Source organism: Portunus trituberculatus, chromosome 40 (genome assembly GCF_017591435.1).
Source record: "Portunus trituberculatus isolate SZX2019 chromosome 40, ASM1759143v1, whole genome shotgun sequence".
Taxonomy (NCBI): Eukaryota; Metazoa; Arthropoda; class Malacostraca; order Decapoda; family Portunidae; genus Portunus; species Portunus trituberculatus.
In genome coordinates, this window is record NC_059294.1 from 16,357,559 (window position 1) to 16,376,406 (window position 18,848).

At 40.3% G+C, this 18,848-nt stretch overlaps 1 protein-coding gene across 2 annotated transcripts in view; it reads right to left on the reverse strand.

Moving 5' to 3' along the window:
• LOC123515950 (ADP-ribose glycohydrolase OARD1-like) overlaps positions 1-18,848 on the reverse strand; it is a 77,182-nt gene that overhangs the window by 1,965 nt on the left and 56,369 nt on the right. The window lies entirely within an intron of this gene.

An 18,848-nucleotide genomic window follows, 5' to 3' on the forward strand; every position in this document is an offset into this window, starting at 1 on the left:
CCCAAATCCGGCAACCACCGGACCTTAGACTTGCCGGACCATGGAAAATTCCGAACTATAGGTGGTTCCAAAAACATCCTCTATATACTTACCCTGCCTTATACAAGTGTAGCTGTAACATTGTTTTGATATATGATAGTTGTACATGAAAATATACATGCAGTAGTATACAGAAAAACACGTTGTAAATTAAGTTCAGCATGGAAAAGTTTTGCCTGCGCCATTATCATCTCGCCGGACACAGGGACATTACCAGCGCGCCAAAGCTTAAACCCCTGTATGAGAGCGCTGTCTAAATCACTGCTTTTACCCTCCTTAAGTGTTCTACGAACCTCCAAGTTCTTGCTCTCACACTCACTGTAAAACTTGAGAAGTTGATTCTTCTGCTTTTTTATATCATAGACGGTTGATGAGCCAGTGTTGTACTGTTGGCATAGGCTCCACACTGAAACACCTTTATCTAGCTTTCTCAATAGATCCACTTTCTGTTGCACTGATATTGTCATATGTTTGTGCTTTTTCTTTGGTTCACACACAACGTTATCACTTCCTGGTCGCTTGGAAGCCATGTTTAGGGGCAAATATTACAGAAAAAAATGTTTATGCACCTGGGAGGGTGGTGCTTGCAATGAGCGGCAGCGTGGTACTGATCCAAATTTGACCCAGAATGCCCGGGCTCCAAAACACAGTAGAGCCGCTACAGCGCCGCCGCTTCCTAGCGATGGTCCGGCAAATTACTCCGGCCAATTAAAAAATTCCGGAAATTTTTTTTGCCGGATTACAGGTGTTGCCGGATGAAAGAATACCAGATTAAAGGGGTTCAACTTGTATATATATAAGAGGCCCACTTGAAATACTGGTTCTCTTAAAGAATAGTTAAGAATTAGCCAAAATTAAGGAACAAATGTCCTGACACCTCCCTCTAAAACAAGTTGAGTCATAGGAAGATGAAAATACAGCAGCAGGCAGGAGTTCCCGAGTTTCCATGTTTATCCAAATTCAACAAATAAAAACTTATATTCATGGATTACAGAAAATTATTGATAGAGAAAAGAGTTCTATCTTCATATAAAAATTCTTACATGAATTCAAATAAACATTAGTACTTTCCTAAAAATTATATAAAAACATCTATTTTGGTAGATACACTCTCTCTCTCTCTCTCTCTCTCTCTCTCTGGAAAAAATTATGATTACAAGTCCAAAATCCTCAAGTCTGCGGTGAATTATATTTACACACACACACACACACACACACACACACACACACACACACACACACACACACACACACACACACACACACTCATAGAAGGGTGGAAGCATGGAATAGTTTAGACGTGGAAGTGGTCAACGCAAGGAATATTCATGATTTTAAGAAAAAGCTGGACATTAGTAGATATGGAGACGGGACAGTACGAGCATAGCTCCTTTCCCGTATGTTACAATTAGGTAAATACAATTAGGTAAATACACACACACACACACACACACACACACACACACACACACACACACACACACACACACACACACAAAGGAGACCGATTAAATTACAGAAAGGCTAATATTGAGAATCTCAGGAACTATTTTAAAAATGTAAACTGGGAGGAGATGGAAAACTCAGAGACGATGCAAGAGAAATATAACTTATTTTTGGATATATATAAAACAGGAGTCAGAGAATATGTCCCAAAATATAGACCTAAAGAACAAGGAAAGAAAGATTGGTTTAATGCAAGGTGTGCTAGGGCAAAGGAGAAAAGAGATGGAACATGGAAAAGATGGAGGAGAAATAGAAATCCAACAAATAAGGAAAACTTCAAGGCAGCGAGAGATGAATATGTTAAGGTAAGGTAGGAAGAGGAAAAGAACTTTGAAAAGGACATTGTCGAAAAATGTAAGGAGCAACCAAAATTGTTCTATAGAGTCATAAGTGGAAAAATAAGACAAAGAGAAACAATAGAAAGGTTAAAAGGAGAGAACGGGATGGTGGAAGACCCAAAAACTATGGCAGAACTATTAAATAATAAATTCCAGGAGGTCTTTACTAAGGAATCTAAATTTGAAAGGCCACAGGGTAATAGAGAGACAGTCTATATGAAAGAGATTAAAGTAACCAAGCTTGAAATAAAAAAATTAATGAAGGAACTGGATGAAGACAAGGCAATGGGACCAGATGAAGTCTCAGGCAGAATACTGAAAGAATGTAGGGAAGAACTAGCAAGTCCTATATACAACATCATAAAATGCTCAATAGAAAATGGAACAGTACCAGTAGAATGGAAAAGAGCTGAGGTGGTTCCCATATATAAGAGTGGAAGGAAGGAAGAACCTTTAAATTACAGACCGGTATCACTAACTAGTGTAATATGCAAGATGTGTGAAAGAATAATAAAGAAACAATGGATCGAGTTCCTTGAAGACAACAAATTAATATCAAATAGCCAATTTGGTTTTAGGAAAAGACGGTCTTGTGTAACTAATTTACTGAGTTTCTATTCTAGAATAGTTGATAGAGTACAAGAGAGAGAGGGGATGGGTTGACTGTATTTATTTCGATTTAAAAAAGGCGTTTGACAAAGTGCCACATGCAAGATTACTATGGAAGTTAGAGGAGAAGGGTGGCTTAAAAGGAAGCACATTGAGATGGATAGAAAATTATTTGAGGGGGAGAGAAATAAGGACGATAGTTAAAGATATGAAGTCCAAGTGGAGGGAGAGCAGTAGAAAGCGGAGTGCCACAGGGGTCAGTATTGGCACCAATACTTTTCCTCATTTATATTAACGACATGCCAGAAGGAGTGAACAGCAACATAAATCTGTTTGCAGATGATACGAAACTGTGCAGAGTTATAAAGCAAAAAGAGGATTGTGAAATACTGCAAGAAGACCTAAATAAGATATGGGAATGGAGCAAAAAGTGGGAAATGGAATTCAATGTGAACAAAAGCCATGTCATGGTAATGGGAAAGAGTGAAAGACGACCCGTGGGATTCTATAAGATGGGAGATGGAATAGAACTGGAGAAAGTAAAAAAGGAAAAGGACTTAGGAGTGACGATGGAAGAAAACAATCAACCAGTAAGCCATATTGATAAAATTTTTTAGAGAAACATATAATTTGTTAAGGAATATTGGAGTAGCATTTCACCACATGGACAAAGAAATGATGAAGAAATTGATAAGTACTTTAATAAGACCCAGATTGGAATATGCAGGAGTAGTGTGGACCCCTTATAAAAAGAAACACATAAGGAAAATGGAGAGACTACAAAAAATGGCTACAAGAATGGTTCCAGAATTTGAACGGATGACATATGAGGAGAGACTATGGACTATGGATCTACCAACCCTGGAACAAAGAAGGGAGAGAGGAGACCTGATACAAGTTTTTAAATTGATCAACGGAATGGACCAAGTGGATAATAAGAAACTGATCCTGAGAGAAGAATATGACATTCGAGGCACAAGATCGCATAGTAAAAAGCTGAGAAAAGGAAGATGTCTGAGAGATGTTAAAAAATATAGTTTCCCGCAAAGATGTATTGAGACGTGGAACAGTTTAAATGAAGAAGTAATGTCTGCAACGAGTGTGCATACTTTTAAAGTAAGATGGGATAAATGTAGATATGGAGACGGGGCCACACGAGCATAAAGCCCAGGCCCTGTAAAACTACAACTAGGTAAATACAACTAGGTAAATACACACACACACACAACATTAGAAAAGGATGTATTCTTTATAACGGAAGTGATGTCTAGCTTATCTGAGAGGATGAAGAATCTGGAGAAGAAAAACACTGACTTAAGGGATAAACTCAAGTGTTTTGAGTGTGCAATCGGATAATGTCGAAATAAAACAAAAAATGGAGTATCTCAAGCAAGAAAATGAGACTCTGAAGGAAAAGTGTAACAATTACAAGGACATTATTCAAGGAATTAACCAGAAGGTGCAGGACAACAACAAAAAGGTGAAAGAGGAAATACAGGAAAACTGAAGGATGAATTGAAAAAGGAAAGTGAGAACCAGAAAATGAGTTTTAATGAAATAGTGAAAAAGTAAATACAAGACAGGACAAAAGACACAGTAATACAGGTCATTAAGGAGAAGAAAGACCTAGTCAGAGACACAGATGACAAGAAGAAATGTATTGTAGTATGGGTTTTGAAAAAAAAGAAAAATCCAATCTGGTATGTAAAGGAAAACGAAGAGAAAGAGTTGGCAAGAGACATAATAAATACAGTTCAGGATAAATAGCAAAGTCTTGAAAGAGAAATAGAAGTGTATAGGATGAAAAGATACAGTGATGGACAAGTAAGATCTATGAAAATAAGATTGAGATCACAAGTAGCGGTGGAAGAACTACAAACGAGAGCAAGAAAACTAGCTCATTCAGATGTATACAAAGATGTATGGGTAAAAAGAGACATGAATTTGGAAGAGAGAGAAAGATTAAAAGAATTGAGAAACGAAGTAAAAGAAAGAAATAAAAAGCGTAAAGAGACAGAAAAAAAAAGTTTTTTTGTTAAGTTTGTAACATGAGACTGAGGAAATGGTACATCAAGGAAAGAAAAGAAAGAGCAGAGGAGGAAAAGAGGGGAAAGGTGGAAGATTAAAAGTTGCTTATACAAATATAAATGGACTTGTCTCAGGGATAAATGAATTGAACAACTTTATTAAGGAGATTGAGCCAGACATAATGGGGATCGCAGAAACCTAACTAAGAAATCAACTACCACCAAACTCCATTGGGAACAGTCTATATAATATCTACATGAAAAATAGAGAAGCAAAATAGGATGGAGGAGTGATGATATTAAGCAAAAAAAAAGTTAAAGGTATTGAATATGAATTATGGCAAAAAACTGTGCAGAAATTTTATCAGTTGTAGTTGAGAAAAATGATACGGAGAAGAGAGAATTTGTAGTCTGCTATATACCACCTAAGACAAGATCTTGGAGTCTAGAGGAGTATGGGGAAGTTCTGAAAGATACTAAACGCTCACTAATTGAAATATTAGAAAAGAAATACTGTAATAATGGGGGACTTCAACTGTAAGGAAGTGCACTGGGAAGATATGACTACAGAGGGAAATGAGGATTCATGGGGATACATGTTACTGGAGTTAACTATGGAATATACAACGACACAATGGATTCAAGAAAACACCAGATTTAGGAACAGTGAAGAGCCATTAAGACTGGATTTATTATTTACAACGGAACCTGAAATTGTGGATGGGGTAGAGTATAAGACACCTTTGGCAAAAAGTGACCATGTACTAATAGTAGCAACCTTCAAGGAAATGTTTGGAAAAGAATGGAATGAAAAACATAAAGAAGGAAGATTGACATATAGCAAAACCAATTTTTTAGAACTCAAAGTCTTTTCCTAAAGACGGACTGGACTAAATTTGACAACCAGGCAAGAGTGGAGGAAAAGTGGATGACATTTAAAGAAATTTATAATGACGGAGTGAATAAATATGTACCGAGACTGAAAATTAAAGATAGATATAAGGAAGAATGGTTTAATAGAAAACGTGAAGAAGCAAGAGATAGAAGGGATAGAACGTGGAAGAAATGGAGAAAAGATAAAACACCCAAGGAAGTGGCAAGACTGTATTAGAGAAAGGATCAACTATGTTAAAATACGAAGAGATGAAAAGAAAAACTATGAGAAAAACATAATAGAAAAATGCAAGGAACAGCCAAACATCATTTATAGATATATAAATGGAAAGTTGAAAAATAAACATGAAATAGAGAAACTAGTTTATGAAAATAATGAATACAGCAATCAATTGGGAATGGCAGAAATAATGAACAGACACTTTCAATAAGTTTTTACAAGAGAAAAAAACATGAATTATGAAGAACTAGGAAATAAATTTCCTCTGATGAGTGGCATCATTATTTCAGAGCAGGAAATAATGATGCAATTACGAAACTTAGATGTAAGAAAAACACATGGTCTGGATGGAATTGCAAATTGGATATTGAAGGAGTGTAGAGAAGAGCTGGCAAATAAGGAATACAATATAATAAAATGTTCTATTGAAAAGGGAAAAGTACTAGAAGACTGGAACAAAAGCCAATATTGTGCCAATACATAAAGGAGGAAATAAAGAGAACCCAACAAATTAGAGGCCAGTGTCCCTAACAAGTACAATAGCTAAAATATGTGAATGTGTGATCAAAGAAAGATGGATCAAACATTTGGAAAAAAAATATATAATAAATGAAAGACAATTTTGCTTTACAAAAAGATCATGCGTAACAAACCTTATATGCTTTTACTCTAGAGTCATAGACATAACACATGAAAGAGATGGATGGGTTGACAGTGTATTTCTAGATTTTAAAAAAAGCATTTGATAAAGTTCCACACAGAAAATTAATAAGAAAACTTGAAGATATAGGGGGAATAAAAGGAAAATTGCTGGAATGGATGAAGGATTTCCTAACTGGAAGAACTCTGAAAATGACAATTAGAGATAAGGAGTCCACCTGGAAGGAAGTTATAAGTGGGGTTCTGCAAGGCTCTGTGTTGGCCCCAATTATGTTTGCAATATACATAAATGACATGGATGAAGGAGTTGAAAGCTATTTGAGTTTCTTTACAGATGACGCAAAACTTTTGAAGAAAGTAGGGTCGTACGATGATGGTAGAACTCTACAGTAGGATTTAGATAGACTATGGGAATGGAGTAAAAGATGGGAGATGGACTTCAACATTAAGAAATGTAGCATAATGGAATTTGGGAAGAGCAAAAATAGGATAACAAGACATATAAACTTGGAAAAGAGAAGATTAAGAAGGTGGAAAGTGAAAGGGATCTGGGAGTTCCCATAACAAAAGGAAATGTCCCCCAATAAACATATAAATAAAATTGTTGATGAGACCTACAACTTACTGAGAAATATTAGAATTGCATTTTCATATATTGATGAAGATATGGTGAAAAAGTTATTGGTGTCCTTGATCAGACCACGACGAGTATGCAGCAGTACTGTGGTCACCTAACACGAGGAAGAATATCAGGAAAATTGAAAGGATACAAAGAGCAGCCACTAAACTGGCCCCAACTTTGTCGGCTCTTACATATGAAAAGAGACTGGAGAGACTGGAATTATCATCATTGGAGAAGAGAAGAGAAAGAGGCGACCTGTTGATCATCTAATGAATAATGAATAACATGGAGCTTCCTAATAGGATCAACCTGCTGAAGAGAGACAGAAGGGACACAAGAGGACATGGATTAAAACTCAGAAAAAACAACTACAGAAGAGACTTCAAGAAAAACAGCTTCCCCTATAAAGTGATAGATATGTGGAACAGAGTGGACAGAGAGGTGGTGTGTGCAAAGTCTATACACGACTTTAAGAGAAAATTAGACACTGTGAGATACAGAGACAGGACAACACAAGCATAGGCTCCCCTCCCATAAAATACAACTAGGTAAATACACACACACACACACACACACACACACACACACACACACACACACACACACACACACACACAGTGGTTAGAGCACTGGCTTCACAAGCCGGAGGACCGGGGTTCGATTCCCCGGCCGGGTGGAGATATTTGGGTGTGTCTCTTTTCACGTGTATCCCCTGTTCACCTAGCAGTGAGTAGGTACAGGATGTAAATCGAGGAGTTCTGACCTTGTTGTCCCGGTGTGTGGTGTGTGCCTGGTCTCAGACCTATCCGAAGATCGGAAATAATGAGCTCTGACCTCGTTCCGTAGGGTAACGTCTGGCTGTCTCGTCAGAGACTGCAGCAGATCAAACAGTGAATTACACACACACACACACACACACACACACACACACACACACACACACACACACACACGTCGCTGTCGCTGAGAGAGGACGGCTCATCTCCGGCTGCGGACGGGAAGAAGGAAAATACCTATGGTGTTACAGGGCCCGGGTAACTCTAAGTTAGTGTCCTGTTAATGTCCTACTGTCGCTTAGTGTTGAAAGTGAGGGATATGAAGAGTGATCCCTGAGAGGAGAGTGTGGGCGGTGATTGTTTTGGCCGTAATCAGCTGACGATAACAAAAATGGTGTCTAGACAAGCCAGAGACTTTGAAGGTTTTATAACTACGCCGTGGTACAGTGGATCCGTGCGTGCTTTGGGATCCGAGGGGTCTCCAAGCGCACGGGTTCGAATCCTGTCTACGGTCTGAGTGTAGGTTGGGCTTCCTCACTCGGGGCAACGGTTTCCTAGCGGGTGGGCTTTGAAATAGGAGGTACCCTTAATAAGTATCCCCTTTAGCCCATAAATTCCCGCGAAAAGCCCACATGGTATAAAAAAAAAAGGACTGGAGAAATTAGATATGGATGCAAGAATCCAGGCACTGGAAAGTAAGTTCCTAAACATTTTGTCCATAGAAGAAAAACTGGATAGAGTTCTAGCCAAGAATGATTCGTTCAAAAAAGATATCTATTTGCTAACGTTAGCGAATAAAGAGCTATTGAAGGAAAAAGTAGAGATGGAGAAAGAAAACCAACAACTAAGGAAACAATGTGAAGAGATGAAGGCTAAACTCATGGAAATGGAGATGAAAATATCCGAAGGGGACTTGAGGAAGATGGAATGCCTTAATCTAATTGATACCAGGATGAAAGAAGTGAACCATGAACATCAGGAGGTACAAAGGTCATTTAGGGAGATAGTAAAAAAGCAGGAAGAGGAAAATAAAGGGATTACGCAGAGGGAAATGGTAAAGGCACTAAAGGAAAATGAGTATGTGGTGAGAGATATTGCTGAAAAGAAAAAATGTGTGATCATAATAGGATTGAGGGAAGAAACTAACAGGAACTGGCAGGACAGGAGAGATAAGGAAAATGACAGGATTAAGTCTTTACTGAACAAGATCTCTGTGGAAGAAGAGGACCTATATGATGAGGTAGAAGAAAGTGTGAGATTGGGAGCTTTTGAGGAAGGCAAGAATAGACCATTAAAATTGAAATTAAAGTCTCAGGTGGCAGCGGAGGCCTTGGAAACTTAAGGACACTGAGGAAACCAAAACAATTTACATAAGAAGAAATATGTCACAAGATGAGCGAATGAAATTGAAAGAGCTTGTAACTGAAGTGAAGGAGAGGAATGGCGAAAGAACAGAGGAGGAAAAGACCAAGTTTTTTAGGAGGATGAGAAATGGGAGGCTAAAGAAGTGGTGGATAAAACAGATGGAATAGCCATTACATGGAAGAATGAGACTAGGAATGGAATAAAAGTGACTTACATGAACATAGATGGATTTCTGTCTAAGAGGCTAGAATGTATGGATTACCTCAGAAATAACAAACCGGACATAATGTGTGTAGTGGAAACAAAGCTAAGGCCCGAAATAAAGCTAGACTGGTTTGTTGTAAAACACTACAAAGTATGGAGAAATGATAGAAAAAATAAAGGAGGTGGTGGTATAATGGTTCTTACTAAGGAAGATATGATAGTGAAGGAGGTGAACTATAGTTAGAGAAATGAGGAGGAGTGATAAGTATGCTTATAACAGATGGCAAGAGGGGACATTAATATTATAATAGTATACATACCACCCAGAACCAGTGCTTGGGAATATGAACAGTACCAAATGGTGATGAGAAATACTCTAGACAGAATGAAGCAAGAACTCATCAGAAAGGATAGAGCGATGATAGTTGGAGACTTTAATTGCAAAGAAATAGTGTGGGAAGACTACGATGTGGTGAATGGTGGTGAGTGGGCAGAAGAATTGTTAAAGATAGCAACAAATCACTTGATGACACAGTGGGTGAGATCACCAACAAGGTGCAGGGGACAAGATGTTGCAGCAAGGTTGAATTTGGTATTTACCAGGGGAATCTCTCTAAAAGAGGAAATTGAACATGAATGTCCCTTGAGGAAAAGCGATCATGATGTCCTAAGCTTTGAGCTGGATACGGGAATTAAGCACGAATAAGATTGTGGAACGCAGGGAGGAAAAATTAAATTATACTAGGGCAAATTATAACCATATAAGGGAGTTCTTTAATGAAATTGACTGGTCCGTGGTATACCAGGAAAGGGATATGCAATTGAAATACGATAAATTTATGGATTTGTATAACTCTGCTGTGAAAAAGTTTGTGCCATATCACAGAAAGAGGACTTTAAATAATAAACAGTGGTTTAATAGAAATTGTGAAGAAGCAAAAAAGAACAAAGAAAAGGCATGGAAGAAACTTAAGAAAAACAGTGATGTATTATCAAGAGAAGTCTACAAAACAGCAAGGAATAGATATGTTGAAGTAAGGAGAACAGCACAGAAGGAATATGAACAGAGGTGGTGGAAAACTGTGATAGTGACCCAAAATGTTTTACAAATTCATAAATGGAAAACTAAATAAAAGGGAGGCAATAGAAAAGGTAAAAACGGGAAGAAGTATATGAAGATGCTGGAGATATAGCTGAAATTTTGAACGACAACTTTTGCAAAGTGTTTACAAAGGAGGAGCATTTTATGGGAGGAAGGCCTACGGAAATAAAGCAAATGCAGGACATCATGGTTACTAAGGAAGATGTAAGGAAAATTATAAGCAATCTGGATATTAATAAATCAATGGGGCCTGATGGCATATCTGGGAGGTTGCTAAATGAATGTAAGGATCAATTGTTGAACCCTGTATTTGATATTGTGGAAACCTCCATACGAACAGGATTAGTCCCGAAAGAGTGGAAAAGAGCTGACATTGTGCCTATATATAAGAATGGTAGTAGAATGGAACCGCTAAATTATAGACCAGTATCGTTGACTAGTATATTGTGCAAGGTATGTGAAGAAGTAATTAAAGCTAAGTGGAGTGAGTATCTAGAAAGTGAAAACATTCTGAGTGAAAGGCAGTTTGGTTTCAGAAAAGGAAGATCGTGCATATCCAATTTATTATGTTTTTATTCAAGAGTGACTGACATACTACAACATAGAGAGGGATGGGTGGATGCTATCTACCTGGACTTGAGAAAGGCCTTTGATAAAGTACCACACAATAGACTGATGTGGAAACTAAAGATAATTGGAGGAGTAAATGATAAACTAGCAAAATGGATGGAAAATTACTTAATGGGAAGAGAAATGAGAACAGTGGTGAGAGGAAGGAAGTCCGAGTGGAAGAAGGTAACCAGTGGAGTTCCACAAGGGTCAGTGCTGGGTCCCATCATGTTTTTGATTTATGTTAATGATATGCCAGTAGGAATTGACAGTTACATGAACATGTTTGCGGACAATACTAAAATTATGAGGAGAGTAAAGAATGTGGAAGATTGTAACAAGTTACAGGAAGATCTTGATAAAATATATGAGTGGAGTAAGGAGTGGCAGATGGAATTTAATATAGACAAGACCCATGTTATGAAAATGGGAAGAAGTAGATACAGACCAAACAGGGATTACAGGCTGGGTGATGAGAAAATTAAAGAGACCAATGAGGAGAAAGACTTAGGAGTAACTGCAAAACACTTGTCACCGGAGAAACACATTAACAAGATTTTTGGAAAACATACAACATGCTTCAAAATATTGGCCTTGCATTCCACTACCTAGATGAAGGAATGATGAAGAAGATATTATGTACCTTAATAAGACCCCAGTTAGAATATGCAGCATGTGTCTGGTCACCGCATATGAAGAAAAATGTGAAGAAGGTGGAAAGGGTACAGAGGCTGGCAACAAGGATGGTACCAGGACTCAGGAGTTAGACTATGAGGAAAGACTGAGGAAGCTGGGGATGACCACATTAGAAGAGAGAAGAACAAGAGGAGACATGATAACTATGTATAAATTGGTGAACAAGATTGACATACTGGACAGAGAGTTGATAAAGGTGACCACAAGTAATCATCTCCGAGGACATGGAAAAAGCTAATAAAGGACATCTGTCTAAATGACGTGAGAAAATACAGTTTCGCATCGTAGCATTGATAAGTGGAATAAACTGAACAGTGATGTCGTTGACGCGGTGTGTGTCAATCAGATGAAAGAGAGATATGACAGGAATGGACAAGGAGACAGGTCACAGAGAGCTTAGCTCGGGCCCTGTAATACACAAATAGGTAAATACACACACACACACACACACACACACACACACACACACACACACACACACACACACACACACACACACACACACACACGAGCATAAAGCCCAGGCCCTGTAAAACTACAACTAGGTAAATACATACACGCGCGCGCGCAAGACACTGTTAAGGACAGATGTGGTGTCGGCGCTCCGCGCTGCTGTTGCTGACACTGATCCCATCATCCCACAACCTGTTGTTGTGTTTACTAGGGCCTGGGCAAGTGGAATGGGGCTTGTTTCCAGGAAAACTTTGTAGGACAGGATGAGTAAGGAAAGGAGGGCCACTGAGGATTTTACACCAAGAAGCAGGTATGAGACCAGGGCAGGAATGCAAAAGGATGAATATGTTGATGAGGGAGAGGGGGCATTTGGAGGATTTGGTACGACAACCACTGCCCTCTATAGGAGAATGTTAACACTAGAAAGGAAATTGGATAAGTGGATAAAGGAGAGTAAGGGAATAAAAGAGAACAAAGAATAGGATAGAGAGTTTCAGAACCTGAAAGAAAGGATAAGAAGAGTGGAAGAAAATGAAGCAAGACTAATAGTAGAAAACGAGGAACTTAAAAAGGAATTGGACAAGTATAAGAAACCACTGCCCTCTATAGGAGAATGTTAACACTAGAAAGGAAATTGGATAAGTGGATAAAGGAGAGTAAGGGAATAAAAGAGAACGAAGAATAGGATAGAGAGTTTCAGAACCTGAAAGAAAGGATAAGAAGAGTGGAAGAAAATGAAGCAAGACTAATAGCAGAAAACGAGGAACTTAAAAAGGAATTGGACAAGTATAAGAAACAGTTGGAGGAAAGACTTGTTAAAGTCGAGAAAGAAAAAGAGAATCTGAAAGATCTGGTAAACAAGGAAGAGAGAGTACAGGATGTGATTAAGAAAGAAGTGCATGCATGGAAAGTCTAAGATCAGAAAGACAAGGATAATTTTCAGGAGGTGATACAGGGACAGCTAAAAGAAAGAGATGAGAATATGGCAAAAAAAAAAATAGTAGGAGTCCTTATGGAAAAAGAATATCTAGTAAGGGAAATTGCAGAAAAGAAAAAGAGTGTAATCATATTTGGACTGAAAGAAAAAATCACATAAAATATAGACCAAAAAGGGAAAGAGAGGAAATGAAACCAGTCAAAGACCTACTAAAGAATCTAAATGACGAGGAGAGACAAAACTTAGAGGAGGAGGTAGAAGAAATCCACAGAATGGGACAATATCAGGATGGAACAGTGAGACCAATTAAGATACTACTAAAGTCACAAGAAGCCACAGAAGAAATATTATATAGAACAACAAAACTTAGAGAAACAGAAGGTTGCAAGGATATATATATATATATATATATATATATATATATATATATATATATATATATATATATATATATATATATATATATATATATATATATATATATATATATATATATATATATATATATATATATATATATATATATATATATATATATATATAAAGAAAAAAAAGAAATGAGGAAGAAAGGAAGAGACACAATGAACTGGTGGCAGAAGCAAAGGAAAAAATAATGAAAGGTCAGAGGAGGAGAAGAAGGCATTTTTTTGGAGAGATCGTGTTGGCTTATTTGCCCTGTTGTCGGGTGGCCCGTTTGCAGATGGCGGACCCAGCAGGCCTTAGCGATTCGGTCAGTTTCATATGCTGATACATGGTGGTACACTTCTCGATCTTAGGATCGTGTTGGCTTATTTGCCCTGTTGTCCTTCAGATGGCCCCAGGTCGGCTTCCCTCCACGGGCAGGAAATGCCCTTGTGAAGATGGTGCTTGGTCTGATGTTCAGCAGGGAAAAAGGGACCGCCGTGACCCTGGCCATGACAGAGCGTTTCAGCTGGCTTCCGATTCGGCCCTGGTGGGGCCGAGTCAGCCCCGTGATGTCAACTCAGCTGGCCTGTCCCTGGAGGATCGTGTCAGCCATTTGGGTTCCACCGTGGCGGACCTGATTGCGAAGCTGGACAGGCGTTCTCCTGAGACGGTGCCCCAGGCTGACAGCGGGGATTTCAGTGGCTTTGGCAGCATCGAGTGCGCAGGATCTGAAGACGGTGAGGTGCGGGAGGCAGCGGCCAACCCGCTAGCGGGGCTGGATGTTCTGGGTGGCCCACGGGGCGTGCTTGAAGACGCTGATTTTCTTCGGGCTTTGGAAGAACTGTCGGGGCATTTTCATGGTCAGGAGAAGAAAGGTGAGCCCCTGTCTGACCGTTTAGCAGGCATTTTAGATGATAGCCTCAGGCATCACCCCACCTCAGAGTGGGTGAAAACTACCTGTAGTAAGGTGAGGTTGCCAAGCAATGTTCCTAATCTGATTGTGCCTGCTACGTATGCAGTTATTACCAAGGTTCTAAGTGTGGGGGGCAGGCTGATTGATGCTCGCCTGGTTTTCACCAATAGCCTGCTCTCCAAGGCCCTGGTTCCGGTTGCCCAGTGCCTGAGTGACATTGGGGAGAGGAAAGGTAAGCCTGTGGATGATTACCTGGATGGCCTGAATAACTGTGTACGTCTCCTGACTTCTGCAGTGTGTTACCTTAACCAGCTCAGGAAGGAAGTGGCCCGCATTCACGTGAACGATTCAGCCCTTGCGGAGCTTTGCTGTTGGGACTGAGAAGTTGGCACTGCAGAGCTGTTCCCCTTTGATGTCATTAAGAAGTGTGAGGAGTTGCATCGGGCCAGGCAGCTGGGCAGGCCTTCTTTCCGGCCATACCGGTCAGGAGGTCCCAGGCGGACGGCTGCTTCCCGCCAGGCTCCCAGGAGGGCCCCTCCTTCCCAGAACTCAAGGTTTCGGTCTAAGCCTTTTTTAGGCCAGCGGCCTCCTCCGCTGAGGGGGAACCAGCAACACAGGCCAGCCCAGTGAACCCTTGCTGAGTGAGTATTACCATTAACTCTTTATCCAATACCTCTGACAATTTTATGAGCAGGAACATTTTTCACTGCTAGACAGCAGTGGCTAGCTCCTTCCTCCGATAAATGGATTCTTGATGTGGTTTGTGGCCATGTGCTTGAGTTTGATGAGCTTCCCTTACAATCTGCTCTGCCTCGGCCCCTGTTCCTTTCAGAAAGTGACAGAGAGGCCCTGGATGCCGCGCTGCTTAGGTTTGTGGAACAGGGTATTGTTGAGAAATGTGAGCCCTCTCCTGGCAATGCTTTTTATTCCAATGTTTTTCCCACTGTAAAGAAAGACGGTACTACTGCCAGTCATTCTAAACTTGAAAGAGCTAAATCCTTATGTTACTCACACTCACTTTAAAATGGATTCTTTTAAGGATGTGGTGCGTTTAGTCCAGCTCCAGTGTTTTTTCATGACTATTGATTTTCAGGATGCTTATTATTCTGTGTATGTGAGACCTGAGGAAAGGTGTTGGTTCCGTTTTTTTTGGAAGGGCCAATGTTTTCACTTTACCTGTCTTCCTCAAGGGTTAACATCTGCCCCTCAGATCTTTACAAAATGATTGAAACCAGTGTTCTGTCACCTCCGGTCCCTTGGGATTATGGTCATCTGTTATATTGATGATTGCATCTTTTTTGCTCCCTCGGAGGAGGAGCTAATTAGCAATGTGAGTTATGCTCTGTATCTTTTTGATTCGGTTGGGCTCACTATTAATATTAAAAAAATCAGTTTTGGTCCCTACTCAGGAGGTGGAATTTTTGGGAATTATTCTAAACTCATGCCTCATGACTGCTACTCTGCCTCTCAGGAAAATGATAAAAATTCAGGAACTAGGTCGGTTGTTGTTGAAGGACCGTGTCTCTTTGCGTGATTTAGCTTCTTTCATTGGCCTCGCTGTGGCTGCTGAGCCAACTGTCGACCTGGCCCCCATTTGTTACAAGTACCTTGAGATCATTAGGAACAGGGAGCTTGCCTGGCACCATGGGGATTATGCAGCTAGAGTTTCTTTGGATGAGCATGCTAAGGAATTAGTCCTTTGGTGGGTTAATAATGTTCCTATGCAATCTAAATTACTGCGTTCTTCTTCCCCTGACCTTGAATTGTTTCCCGATGCTTGTCTGACAGGTTGGGGTGCCATTGCCGGATCTGCGGCGTCGGGCGGCTCTTGGGCTCAAGCGGAGTTAGACCACATCAATTGCCTAGAATTGCGAGCTATATTACTTGGTCTCCAGTCACTATGTAAGAATGTCAGTAATGCCCACATCCACCTTCGTTCAGATAACACCGTGGCTGTCGCGTGCCTGAATCGCGGTGGGAGCACGAAGATCCATCTTAACTTTTTGATAGAGGAGATCTATGCTTGGGCCAGGTCTCGGGGCCTTACCTTGTCTGCAGCTCATGTAAAGGGTACCCAGAATGTGGAGGCAGATTCTTTGTCTAGGTTAAAGAATTTAGACACCGAATGGATGTTGGACCCCTTTGTCTTTCGAAGGTTATGTGACATGTTTTATGTTCCCGATATTGACCTGTTTGCGTCGCACTTAAATGCCCAGGTGGCTACCTATGTTTCTTGGAAACCTGACCCTGTAGCTACTTTTGTTGATGCTTTTTCAATTAATTGGGCAGACAGGACTTCATATGCCTTTTCAGTCTCATTGCCAGAGTGCTGCGGAAACTCCAGGAGGACCGGGCTTCCTTGATTGCGATTCTACCTCTTTGGCCGTCGCAAGCATGGTTCCCCAGGGCCCTTCAGTTTCTTGTTCAGCCACCAGTCCTCCTCCCTCGCCTCCCTGTGTCATTACCGCAGAACCCTGCTTACATCCACCCGCGGGCCCGGTCTCTGGTGTTGACTGCGATGAGTTTATCAGGCGATCCTTTGAAGTCCAAGGCCTATCGCGAGACGTTGCCCAGCTTTTGCTTCACTCCTGGCGGAAGAGCACTTTACAACAGTATAGGCCGTATCTCTCAAGATGGGTGTCAGTTTGTCTCCGGCGGAAATTGATCCGTTTCTACCACCTTTAAGTTTTCTTTTAGACTTCCTACTGTGTGAAATTCAGAGGGTTCCCGTTTGGAGTTATAGTACTATGAATACCATCCGTTCGGCCGTGTCTACCATCGCTAAGATCGGGGGTCAACCAGCAGGTCAACATCCGTTGGTTATTAAATTTATGCGAGCCGTCTTTCAGGAGAGGCCTGCTTTTTCTCACTGTCATTTTACCTGGGACCCAGAGTTAGTGCTCAACTACTTAAAGAGTCTCGGCCCTGATGAACGTCTTTCACTCATTCAATTATCCCGCAAATTAACTGCCTTAATGTTACTGGTTTCGGGGCAGGGTCGCCAAGTCTTAAGTTTCTTAGATATCCGTAATATGTCTATCTCAGATTCCATGATAGTTTTTCGTATTGGGGATCTCCTTAAAACTTCTAGGCCTGGTTGCCACATTTCTGAATTATGTTTTGAAAAATATTCTGCGGACCAGCTTATCTGTGTCTATACTACAATTGTTAATTATTTAGAGAGGACTATGGACTCTAGGGGTTCCATCACTGGCCTTCTTTTAACTACCAAACCCCCTATTAAGGTGGCTTCCCAGGATACCTTACGGCGCTGGGTCAGGGAGGTTATGGGAGCCGCGGGTATTGACCTCAAAAATTTTTCACCTTACTCTACTAGGTCCCCCGTGTCTAGCAAGGCTGCGCTCCGTCTTCCGCTGTCCTCCATCCTTTCATCTGTGGGCTGGTCCAGGGAGTCTACCTTCGCGAAGTTTTATGGGAGGCCAATTAGCAAGAAGGGATTATTTGCACAGGCAGTGTTGGCGGAGGATGGGTCTCCTCCATGAATATGTAAAATGTATTACGGGGTTTTGTGGTGGTTTTCATATGATTTCATTGTTTGTCCACATATTTGTACTTAATTGTATGCTTTTGGCTGGAATACATGAAGATGATACTATATGGTTTTCAGTCGTTCCTGGTTTTGGGGTTCGGCTTGGTTTGAGGACCTGCTCTAAAGCTCTCATTTGTTGCCTCGGTGATGTCAGTTTAAATATTGTGAAGTGAAATTGTAAGATTAAACGATACTTACCAAGTTGAAGTTTGATCGTAATTTCGCGAACATTTAAACGACGTCACTGAGGCAGTAAATGCCCTCCCTTCCCTCCCCCGGCTTCTTGGTCGCCGTGTTTTGGGGTTTTTTCTTCACTCACTGTTTAATTTTTAGCTTTTGTAATTTTTATACTTTGTTCCTCACACCAACACTCTGAAGGACTGACGAGGAGCGGCATAGACATCTCATTTACTGCCTCAGTGACGTCGTTTAAATGTTCGTGAAATTACGATCAAACTTCAACTTGGTAAATATCGTTTAATCTTACAATTAAGAGATTACATAAAGAAAGAAGAACCAGATATTGTGTGCCTGGCTGAAACAAAATTCAGTGAGGCAATAAAAATGACATAGATAATAGGTATAATGCATGGAGGAGAGACAGAGGGGGAGTAAACCAAGTGGGATGTGGGGAAGGAAAAGCAGAAGTACTATATGTTAAGATGTATATTAATAAAAAAGAGTTAACAATCATTGAAACATATGCACCACCAAAAACAAATTCATGGACCAATCAAGAATATAAAGACATGATAGATGACACAATAAGAAGTCTAACGAGAATCATTAAAGAAAGGAGAAAAGTGATATTACTAGGATTTTTCAACTGTAAGGAGATGGACTGAAAAAATTATGAAAGTGGTATGGGAGAAGCCTGGGGAGAATGATTCCTGAATCTAATAATAGATAATATGATGGACCAA